This window comes from Pleurodeles waltl, chromosome 1_2 (genome assembly GCF_031143425.1).
Source record: "Pleurodeles waltl isolate 20211129_DDA chromosome 1_2, aPleWal1.hap1.20221129, whole genome shotgun sequence".
NCBI lineage: Eukaryota > Metazoa > Chordata > Amphibia > Caudata > Salamandridae > Pleurodeles > Pleurodeles waltl.
This window is the reverse complement of record NC_090437.1, coordinates 1,037,323,131-1,037,335,308: the sequence shown is the minus strand read 5'-3', so window position 1 is coordinate 1,037,335,308 and position 12,178 is coordinate 1,037,323,131.

The window sequence follows — 12,178 nt, the reverse complement described above, 5'->3', positions numbered from 1 at the left end:
CTGCTGCGACTGGGGAAAGGGCCCCTGCCTTCACTGGAGAGGAGTTGGAGAAACTTGTGGATGGGGTCCTCCCCCAGTATGCGCTACTCTACGGTCCTCCAGACCAACAAGTGAGTTTAATTCAATATGGATTTGGGGCCACTGGCTGGCTTGGGGGCCTGGCGGGGGGCCTGGCGGGGATGGGGGGCATGTTGGGGCTGGTGGGGGGCCTGGCGGGGGGCCTGGCGGGGATGGGGGGCATGTTGGGGCTGGCGGGGGGCCTGGAGGGGGGCCTGGCGGGGATGGGGGGCATGTTGGGCCTGGCGGGGGGCCTGGCGGGGGGCCTGGCGGGGATGGGGGGCGTTGGGCCACTGGCAACGAAAATGCAGACAAACTTGAAAGTGGTATTTCTCCCTCCCTGTACGTGTCACATAGGTCTGCGCCCATGAGAAGATCGGGATTTGGCGTGCCATCGCCAAGGAAGTCCGGACCCTGGGGGTCCACCATCGACGGGGCACCCACTGCCGCAAGAGGTGGGAGGACATCCGCCGAGTCTCTGCTGGGGATGGCCTCCCAACGTAGGCGGGGTGCCTGCCGTCAACTGACCCCCCTGATGTTCCGGATCCTGGCGGTGGCCTACCCTGATTTGGATGGGCGCGTGAGGGCAGCACAGCAGACACAAGGGGGTGAGTACAAGCATTATCTACTCTGTTGTCGCGCAGTGGAGGTGTCTGGGTGGGGGAGGAGGGCTGTGGGTCCCCCTAGGCCAGGGCGATATCTGTAGGCTGGGCACCCCCGTAAGCCCCTGTGTCCCCAGCCACCACCCTCAGTAGTGTGTCAGTACAGCCATCCCTGGGCCGTGTCATCCATGGGTGCAGTTGTCAACTCTAGGCGTGTAGGGCATGTTCCACGGAATGCGTAGCGGACCCCAAGTGCGCAACTTAGTGCAGGGGGCATCTGTGTCTGTCATGTCCGCTAACTGTACCGGTGATCCATGTACTCAAAATCTCTTTATTTCTCTCTCCCCCCCCTTTTTGTTTGTCTTTCTGTGCTTGTGTGCATCAGCATCATCAGGCGGAGGAGAAGTGGCATCGGGGCAGGAGGGAGCTGCATCTTACATGGCCCAGGAGGGCCATGCCACAGAGTCTGACTGGACCAGTGAGACGGAGGGCGAGGGGAGCTCCACAACGGGGACGACTGGACCCTGCAGCGACACGGACACGTCCTCGGAAGGGAGCTCCCTTGCGGGGGTGGCACCATCCGTGCCCCCCGCCATTACAGGTACAGCCGCCACCCAGCGCACCATCTCCGCCCTCCCAGCAGCCCCTCAGCGTTCGCCCCGTGCCCGCTCTGCCAGGAAGCCGGGCATCTCCTTCGCCCCAGGCACCTCAGGCCCTGCTCCTGTTACCCCCGCTGCCCTCAGTGAGGAGGTCATTGACCTCCTACGAACGCTCATTGTTGGGCAGACTACCCTTTTGAATGCCATCCAGGGGGTGGAGAGGGAGGTTCATCGCAGCAATGCGTACCTGGAGGGCATTCATTCGGGTCAGGCTGCCCATCAGCGATCGTTCCAGGCTCTGGCCTCAGCACTGACGGCAGCCATTGTCCCTGTCTCTTGCCTCCCTCTACTAACTCCCTCCTCCCAGTCTCCTGTTCCTCTGCCTGTCCCACCCACACCATCAGACCAGCCTGCACACACCTCAACACCCAAGAGCAGCTCATCCAAACATAAGCACCACAGATCACGCAGACATTCACACAAGCAACATTCCGATGCAGACATGCCAACAGTCACTACCACCTCTGTGACCCCCACCTCCTCGTCTCCCTCCTCCCTCCCTGTGACGTCTACACTCACACCTTCATTCACCTCACCATCAGCCAGTGTTTCCATCACCAGCATACCCTCCACTACAGTCCGCACACGTGCAGTCACCACCCCCACTGCCATTTACACGTCCCCTGTGTCCTCTCCCACTGTGTCTGTCACCCCCTCTTCCACACCACACAAACGCAGCCACCCACCCACCCAACAGCCATCCACCTCACGACAGCCTCCCGCTCCTGCATCTGCACGCAAAGACAGCAAACTTGTCTCGCCTACAACCACATCCTCTCCCTCCACTCCCATACCCACTGTACCTACCACTCTCCATTGTCCCAAGAAAATCTATCTCTCTACTGCTACCTTCTTTCCTGACCCTGAGCCCCCCCTCCTTCTCGTCGGGGTAAAAAGAGCACCTCAGCCACCACCAGCCCTGCAGCCCCCTTGACAAGGGTGCAGGGGTATTGGAGCCCACCAGCCCGCAGGTCTGGATCTTCGCCCAGCAGCAAGGGGACAGCCAGCCCACCCCCTGGGAAGAGGAGCAGAAGGCGGAAGGGCCGCTGCCGGAGCCCGGATTCGATATCCCCCCAGGACACTAGCCAGCCACCGTCAACAGCCACAGCTCCAAAGGGAGGAAAGGGCCACAGACTCCCGACTAAGGAGGGCAAGGGCAGCAAGGCGGAGAAGTCAGGCAGCAGGCCTGCTGCCCATGGAGGACCCGTCACAGCTGCCCAGGAGGATCCCGCAACCCCCATAGCCGCTGCCCCGGGAGGAACCGGCACAGCTGCCCCGGGAGAGCCCACCACCCCCATAGCCGCTGCCCAGGGAGGACCCAGCCCAGCTGGCCAGGAGGGCCCCACCACCCACTGCCCAGGTGGGCATTGAAGGAGCACCATCCCCGCTGCCCAGGAGGGCACCACCAGGCAATGAGCAGTTGGCCATGGAATGGCCGCCGTCTCCAGCACCGCTCCGCTGGGGACCGCCGTCTCAAGAACCGCTGAACTGGGCCCTTCAAGACAAGAACTGCTGAACTGGGCCCCGCCGTCTCCAGCACCGCTCCGCTGGGGACCGCCGTCTCAAGAACCGCTGAACTGGGCCCTTCAAGGCAAGAACCGCTGAACTGGGCCCCGCCGTCTCCAGCACCGCTCCGCTGGGGACCGCCGTCTCAAGAACCGCTGAACTGGGCCCTTCAAGGCAAGAACCGCTGAACTGGGCCCTTCAAGGCAAGAACCGCTGAACTGGGCCCCGCCGTCTCCAGCACCGCTCCGCTGGGGACCGCCGTCTCAAGAACCGCTGAACTGGGCCCTTCAAGGCAAGAACCGCTGAACTGGGCCCCGCCGTCTCCAGCACCGCTCCGCTGGGGACCGCCGTCTCAAGAACCGCTGAACTGGGCCCTTCAAGGCAAGAACCGCTGAACTGGGCCCCGCCGTCTCCAGCACCGCTCCGCTGGGGACCGCCGTCTCAAGAACCGCTGAACTGGGCCCTTCAAGGCAAGAACCGCTGAACTGGGCCCCGCCGTCTCCAGCACCACTCCGCTGGGGACCGCCGTCTCAAGAACCGCTGAACTGGGCCCTTCAAGGCAAGAACCGCTGAACTGGGCCCTTCAAGGCAAGAACCGCTGAACTGGGCCCGCCGTCTCCAGCACCGCTCCGCTGGGGACCGCCGTCTCAAGAACCGCTGAACTGGGCCCTTCAAGGCAAGAACCGCTGAACTGGGCCCTTCAAGGCAAGAACCGCTGAACTGGGCCCTTCCAGGCAGGAACCGCTGGCCCTTTGGCAGACGTGGCAGGGCAGGATCTGTCTCGGGCAGGGCTGCAGGATGTCCTCTGGCCAACATGCCTCCTCTAGTGGCAGTGGAGTCTGTTATGGACTGTTTGGACTGTGGCTTTGCTCTCCCCAGGATGGCCCAGTGGGCAGGCCACCCACTGTATGGACTGTTTGGACTGTGGCTTTGCTCTCCCCAGGATGGCCCAGTGGGCAGGCCACCCACTGTATGGACTGTTTGGACTGTGGCTTTGCTCTCCCCAGGATGGCCCAGTGGGCAGGCCACCCACTGTATGGACTGTTTGGACTGTGGCTTTGCTCTCCCCAGGATGGGCCAGTGGTCATGGAGTCCCCTTGTGGATCTGGCGTCGTGTACTCAAGTGGCTGAGGTGCCCCCCGTTACCTTCCCCCTGAGGTGCCTGTCCTTTTTTCTTTCTGATGCCCCTGCAGTGTTCTCTCCGTGGAGTTCTTGTCGTGGGACTGGGCCTTGCCCCTTTGCTCAGGACCCCTGTGGTCCACGGACAGTGGTTGGACTACATTTAGTAGCTGTATATATTTTGTACATAGTTTATTTATTTATTTGGATTACTGCTGTCCATTTTTCAATATATCTGCCCGTTTGAGATCTCTTCTTTTGGTCTTTGCATTATTTCGGAAGGGGGGGGTTTGTGGGTTGTGACAGTGATCTGTGGGAATGCATTGATGTGTGTGTTGTAGTGGGTGTGGGTGGGTGGGTGTGTGCCGGTAATCTTTTCCCTCCCCTGTGTCGTAGGTGCAGTACTCACCGATGTCTTCTGCGCCGCCGGGCGTGCTCCTGGTACAGGAGCAGGTATAGGAGTGCGGGGATGACCTGCAACTCGGGTTCCATACTGCCGGAATCTCGCGTGGTGTATGTGGAGGTGAGCGTTTTCCCGTTCGTAGTCTGTTTCTGCCGTGTTTTTATCGGCGGTGCTCCCGCCCCGGAAAAGGTGGCGGATTGGTGGGTCGTGATAGGGTGGGCGGTACATTGTCTGCCGCCTGGCTGTTGGCGGGGACCGCCGCGCTGTTTGTTTGTTCCGCCGTGGCGGGCGGAGTGTTAATGCAGCGGGCTGTGTTGGCGGTTCCCGCCAGGGTCAGAATTGCATATTTTGGACCGCCGGCCTGTTGGCGGGTTGGCCGCCGCTTTATCACCGACCGCCAGGGTCAGAATGAGGGCCATAATGTTTATAGGATTATTGTTTTCTAGCACCTAGAAACAAAAAGCGCCAATCTGGTCATCTGATTGCACCTCGACCGGGGCAAAGTCAAAGTTTAAGGCCGACCGCGATGGAGCCCGGCTCGGCTACAGCCCGCGGGAGGCCCCGGTCAAAAGTTTACCTTCGGGCTTAGTCATTTTTCTGAAGATTTTCTTCAGCAGGACGAACCTGCCAGTCCAATCCAACCTCCTAGAACTCTTCTCTGGATAATCGTCGCGGGAGCCCTCTGGAGATTTTTACCTTTTGACTTAGTCCTTTTTTTCAGGTGAAAATCCTTCGACCTGGACAAACCTGGATCTTGATCCGACGTCCTTGGAGCCCTCCTCGGATACGCTGGCTGGGAGTTCCCGGTCAACTTCCTACATTCGGACTTAGGCCCTCATTACGAGCCTGGCGGTCTGTGACCGCCAGGCTCGCGGTTGGCGGGAGCACCGCCGACAGCATGGCGGTGCCCCTTAGGGCATTCTGACCGCGGCGCTTTGGCCGCGGTCAGTGCAGGAAAACCGGCGGTCTCCCGCCGGTTTTCCGCTGCCCGTCAGAATCCTCCAAGGCGGCGCAGCATGCTGCGCCGCCTTGGGGATTCTGACACCCCCTACCGCCATCCTGTTCCTGGCGGTTCGCCCGCCAGGAACAGGATGGCGGTAGGGGGTGTCGCGGGGCCCCTGGGGGCCCCTGCAGTGCCCATGCCAATGGCATGGGCACTGCAGGGGCCCCCATAAGAGGGCCCCGCTTGTATTTCACTGTCTGCATAGCAGACAGTGAAATACGCGACGGGTGCAGTAGCACCCGTCGCACCTTCCCACTCCGCCGGCTCGATTACGAGCCGGCTTCATGGTGGGAAGGTCGTTTTCCCCTGGGCTGGCGGGCGGCCTTTTGAAGGCCGCCCGCCAGCCCAGGGGAAAACTCAAAATACCCGCCGCGGTCTTGCAACCGCGGTACGGTATTTTGGCGGCTCCCGCCAGGCGCGCGGTCACCGCGTCCGGCGGGAGTCGTAATGACCCCCTTAGTCTCTTTTTTGGAGATTTTCTTCACCGGGACGAACCTGCAAGTCAGGCCGGGTCACAGTTGAGGCAAGCTGGCTAGAGTTGCCGGGGTGGGTCGGTCCCTCTAGGAAACTTTTTTTCAAAAATTCTCCAAACTTCTGAATCTTCTTCCAGATGTTCCCATAATGCACCTGGCACAAACTCCTTTTTCGCCACTGGACAGTGGTCAGCTGGTTGATTTCTTCAGGAGTTGGTGCAGGTGAATCTGGTCAGCAATTTTTCACCTGTAGCAAACAGGGATTCCCTCCTTGAACCAGTTGAAGCCAGGCACAGTCCTTATTGTGGTGAAGCCCAAGTGTGCAGCTGGTGCCGTCCTTCAGAGTGCAGGGTCTAGGTGCAGGCCAGGGGTCCAGCAGGGCAGTCCTTCTCCTCCTGTGGCTCTTCCTTGTTGGAATCTGATGGGGATCTGAGGTATTGGTGCAGGTCTGCCAATTTTATCCATGCTCCTGGGTGAAAAACAGGGGGGCCCTTGTTCTCCAATCAGGTGCAGGGTCCTTCCCCCTGTGATAACCACTTCCTGGGAAGTGTGGCAAAAATCAATCCCAGGGAGCAACATTCCTCAAAAATCCATCATGGCTGAAAGTGAGTTTTGGAGGTTATGTCTGGCTGAGCCCACCCATGGTGTGGCTAAAAATCCTAAACACACCCCTCTCCTAATCTAATCAAGGGGGCACCTAATTGTCTGGGTTTGCAGGATGTGGGGTGTTGCTGGGTTGCTCCAAATGTCCTTCTCTGCTTTTGAAGACCAGTTTGGCAGGCCTGATTTTAAAATGACACCAGGCACCTCAGCAATGCAGCTATGGGGGCAATACCTATACTGGGGTCCCTAAACCTCCATGCCCTACCATATACTAGGGACTTATAGGTAGGTTAACTTTACCAATTATAATTAGCCTAATTTGCATATCCACTTTACACAGAGCACTGGCCCTGGGACTGGTAAGCAGTACCCAGGGCACAGCCAAGAGTCAGTAACCACCAGTATCTGTCCAAAAAGTTTGGGGGTGACCAGGGCAAAAAGGAGGACTTTCCTACATCACAATAATCACTACAATATTTAGCATAAGCCAAAAATCTCATAAATTGATTTTGCTTGCCAGCACATCTCACCCTGTTGAATCTGTGTGCTTAATTCTCTATTAATCTTGAGAGAGCGTAGTATAAATATCATATATTATAGACGTGAAACGCTTACATTTGCCAAAAGCAATATTAATAAATAATATTTCAAATGCATTAATATACGTGAGGATTTACTCATTTATGAACACTAATGTTGAATAATAATAATAATAATAATAACAATAATAAGATATATGCATTATTACGATCAAAACTGTATTCATTAAAATTGTATGTCTTAAGTTAGCATGAGTTGCGAACTAGCTGTGTAACTCTCATTTAAAACCTATTTTTTCTGCTTTTTCTGTGTGCGGACTCGCAAAGGACTATGACCCAGCTATTGTTCTCTTCTGTATTAATTCGAAACATGAACAAATCTTCCCATCCGCATTCTAGCATCTTTTAGTATAAAAGATATGTGCTTCGAAACAGTAATGGACACTCTCAAGGACGATGAGACGAGGGGAAAAGAACTCCTGACCCGAGACGTGTGCCAAAATGGTGAAGTAACCCCGGACGTACCACCTACGAAAATGCTGATTATGAAGACCAATTGGAAGACGAGCAAATATCGAAGAATGACAAATGCATTACTTAATGAATAATTTGATTGGTTACCAATGATGGGTTGTAGTTATTAACCAATAGAATTTTGGGGGAATGGATTACGAAAAGGGGATAAAAACTCATGACACAAGAGACAAGACACATTAGGTAGGGAATGATACCGATTGCATCCAGAAACTCTGTCACTCTATTTGGTGATTTGAGACTTAGACAAAATTATCCTAGCCCATAGACTACCCTATTACACCTTCCTCCATATGAGGAGAGTGACCCTTGATTCTCTTTAGATAGATTGACGATGAACCATCTGATGTCCTGAAGACGAAGACCGATCTTGTATGCTGACTTAGCTCGAGGAGGGTAATTATTAATGCTAACAGAATCTCTATGCCTTTCTTTCTAGGTACCAACTGCTGTATGTTTAATTAGGTATCTTAGTTAGATGTTTTCCAAATTGATGTTCTAAATTGTTTTGCATGAAGCCCAACATGCTAATGCTAATCAGAGGTTAGGTGAGGTATTCAATTGACTGACAAAACTGACGTGACTGACATGTAGCTATGCTGAACTGATATTCTGATGTTTATCATGCACTATGGTCTATTCTCTGCTAACGTATCTATCCTATGATTTTGATCATCGCATTATTGAAAGTTCATTGTAATTGCCACTCTGTGATTAGGCTTTTATGCTTCTTGGTTTGGAGATTAATACGTTTAATATTAGATTGTAATCAATAGGGAATAAATTCACAAATTCTTCCTTTAAGGTGTGGTTATTTGAGTCAGGAACAATTGAATGCGCCGAAAATTCATTAATGGTTATTGTGAAAGATATTTTGATGTTTGATAATCTCGTTTTACGGAGACTTACCACTGGGTCAAAAGGTTCATCGACCTAAAACGAGTCCTGATGTGTATAAATTAACATAGACGGACTCGTTAACAGTTCTGGTAGCAGAGTTCGGTTTGGCCCTTGAGGCCCTAGGACGGAGTTTTTGTTGTTAATTTTGTTTTCTATGATAATGAAATTTGGCAAAACGATGAGTGGCTAGGTTCACTATGGGCTCTCCTGGGATCTCGGAGCCTGCCTAAGATGAGTTGGGAATGTTCTCGGCGCCATAATATGTGTGGTTAGGGTTATTGCGCTTGCTCAAAAGCTTATGCAACTTGCAGGAGATTGTGAAGATTGTGTGTTTAGGCCAAGATAAGTGTCGTTTAGCAGGAGTGGGCGTACTCCACAGTATGAGAGTAGGGAAGTCGGCGTACTTCACGTGAATGCAGCGCTTATTGTTCAAAATTATCCACGTGGTTGGTTAAGGTACGGACCTGTTGAGGTCTAAGACTCCGGAGTAGGATGAAAAATATGGTTTATGTTGTAATCTGCGCGGTTTAATAGGTCAATCGGGCGTGGTTGACAAGTCAAGTTTGAGTCACAACGTATGTATGGAACCTTCGATGGAGATTTGACAAGCTCTAAAGTGCACTAGAGGGAGTCATTGACAAGTCGAGAGTAGGATTTGCGGGTCGAATTCTGCTTGCGCATGTGGGATCTGAGAAGGAGAGAGTAGCGGCCGAGGCTTCAAGTGAAATCTCTGTAAAGTTCTGAAGCGAATGTGTTACCCTTCCTGTAGTAAATCGGCAGATTTGTATTGTCATTTAAGGTGTCTGCAATAAATCACATTAGTTTGTATGAGTTATAAGAAGTTAGTGAGGTGTGGATAAGCCGCAAGACTTTGTCAGCTGCAGTGTGTATGAGTGTGACGTCAGTGGTGCCGCGCTGGGATAGGTCAGATGTTGAGAGGGGTCGCGCACGGATTGGCTGCCGTCCGTGAGAGGCAATAGGGTGAGCAAAGGGCAGGTGAAGAGTGTCCTGGGAACTAAGCCGTTCCTGATTAAATCTAAAATAAAATGAATTTTGTTAAGGCATTCAAAAGCGCTTTGAGGGGAGATGTGTACATCGTTGCAACAGATGGGGAACTTACACCGCCCGAAGGTACTCCAGCTTATACTGTTATGGAGGAATAGGGTGTTGCACCGTGTTTGTGGTTAAAACAATGGCGCAAGTTGACAGAAAAAGAAGGGTGTCTAGCGTTTCCGGAACATGGGACGTTTAATCAAAAAGTTTTAGAAAACTTGAGGTGGATGTTAAGTACACCAAAACCACCTCCAAGTCCAGCACAATATGAGGCTCTAGCGGTCTGGGATCTGATGGCTCTTAAACATAGGCAGGAAAGGTTTCACAGGAGATTGACAAGAGCAGAGAAATCTTATGCAGAAGCAAGGTGGGACAACGAGAATAAGATGTGGAGACGGGGAACAGTAGATGGGTTAAAACTATTTCCAGCGATAACACAGGAAGAGGAGAGACAGGGAAAGAAAGCTTCTTGCAAAACTAACAAAGACTCAGACAAAGTTAAAGAACAAAAAAGGACCTGGGAAGAAGAGGATGATTCAGAGGATGAGGAGTTTATGGATAGATTACTGCATGACCGACCACCACCTTATGCGGTGAGTAATAATGTTCCGAGCACTAGCTTGGATCCTGGGAACCAGACACAAGAGAAGGGAGCTACTGATACGGTACAGACTAGTGATACAGCTTTGATACAGAATGGTGACAGTGTACCTACTGCTCCAGACGTACCGACACAGTTACAACCTCCACCACAGATAAAAAGAATTTATCCCGATGTTCCAGTGCTCGAGACTACTACGAACTTAGTGGTGCCGTCAGACCCGATATATACAAAACCAAGATTGGTTCAGATCGAGTCAACCCCACAGTTGGTGTCACAACCGCCACAACTGATACCGGGGTATAACCCAGTAGCGGGTCCTTTGAAAGAACCTGCACCAGGATTATTAGAGCAGACCTATGGTGTTGCAGCTGCTAGAAGCCTGGGATCAGGTCAGACACCTGCCGCCATATCACTACCTATCACTGTTGGTCCCCCAGTACCGTTGTATGCCCAAGAGAGAACAAGGACATGTGAACAGGGAGTCATGACCCATGAAGCCATAAGAGGAGGGTCTATTAGAACTCCACAAATAATGGCCCAGGGAGGTCAGGTTTCCGAACAATCAAGACCCTTAATGGACCTCAGTCCAATAGGGGCACCTCTTGAGGCAATGCGACAAGCAGGGTTGGGAGTCCTGACTCCCCAAACTATGAGTACAAATACCTCATACACTCCAATGATACATAGAGGGAACATTTCACTCCAGGGTTTTACAGTACAGCAGTTAAATGAGTGGTTAGAGAAAACTTGTACGTCACAAAAGGCTACAGCAACTACAGTAACCGAAGTCAATCCCGAAAAAGAAAAACAAGATAAATACCTGAATCTGGTACGGCTAGGTGCAGAAGCTGCTGAGTTGGTGGAAGGAACAATGGGGGTGAACAGGTTAGAATCTTACACTGAGGCAGAATTGAGATACTTATGCCCTAAGATTACTAAAGAAGTGGGAAAAATACACCAGAGATTAACAAACTTGGCAGACAAATACAACATCGATATTGGAAACACGAAACATTTGAAACGAAGTTACAGATTAGTTACAGATTAGACTTCGACACAAAAGATTTTGAACAAATGAGATCCGCAGGCATGAAAACACACCTGAAAGAGTTGCTGCAGAGTGCGCAAATCTGGGGAGCATTAGAAAAATGGGAAAACCGATGGGCAAAGAAAAGGGACAAAGGGAAGAGGGATAGTCCAGGGTCTATTGAAACTACACCCAATCTAGATTCAGTAAAAATCTTGCCCATGAGAGAAACAGCTGGTGGTGTTCTAGTTCATGTGCCATGGTCCAGGGGAGATATTTTGTCCTTTACAAATGATTATCCGAGGTTGAGAGAGAAACCGATCGAGTGGTATCAGCAGACAGATAGATTCGTGAAGCTTGCAAAATGTCTTTGGGAGGACTTGAATACTTTGTTTGAGATTATTGTTCCACCGGATTTATGGCTTGAGTGCAAAAGAGGGGTGGATTGGCCCTCAAAGGAACCGGCAAGGGATAAGGCAACCGGAGCACCTTCTGAAGAGGTGATGAAATATTATCATAAAGTCATTGAGTTTTTGAAACAAAAAGGTCACCGAAGGTGACCGATTGGCAGAAAATCGACCGGACTTCGCAAGAGGTTAAGGAGTCAATACATGCCTATTATGAGAGATTGTTAAAAGCATTTAAACATTACAGTGGTACTGAAACGATCGAGCTGAAAGACATGAATCATCTTGTGTTCAGATTTGTTGAAGGGCTGAGACCAGAAGTTGGTCAGATGATTAAGAATCATTTAATTTGTTGGCAAGCTAAACCGATCGACGAGGTGTTTCAGTATGCGAAATACTGTAGTGATGAAATTGAGTTAAAACAGAAAAAGCTGAAAGAAAAGGTGATGGTGATGCAGATAAGAGCTGCACAGGCTGAAATTCAGGGAAATGGTGTTCAGCAAATGATGCATCAGCAACCGCAAATGAATGGTGGGTTTCAGATACAGCCGAGAGGTAGAGGTCGAGGCTTTGTGAATCGTAATTTGGACATGAATAATGTTGTCGTTCAAAATGATGGGCAAGTAGTGAAGAGGATGTCACCATATCACGCGTGCGGGGGCATGGGACATTGGAAGCGGGATTGTCCA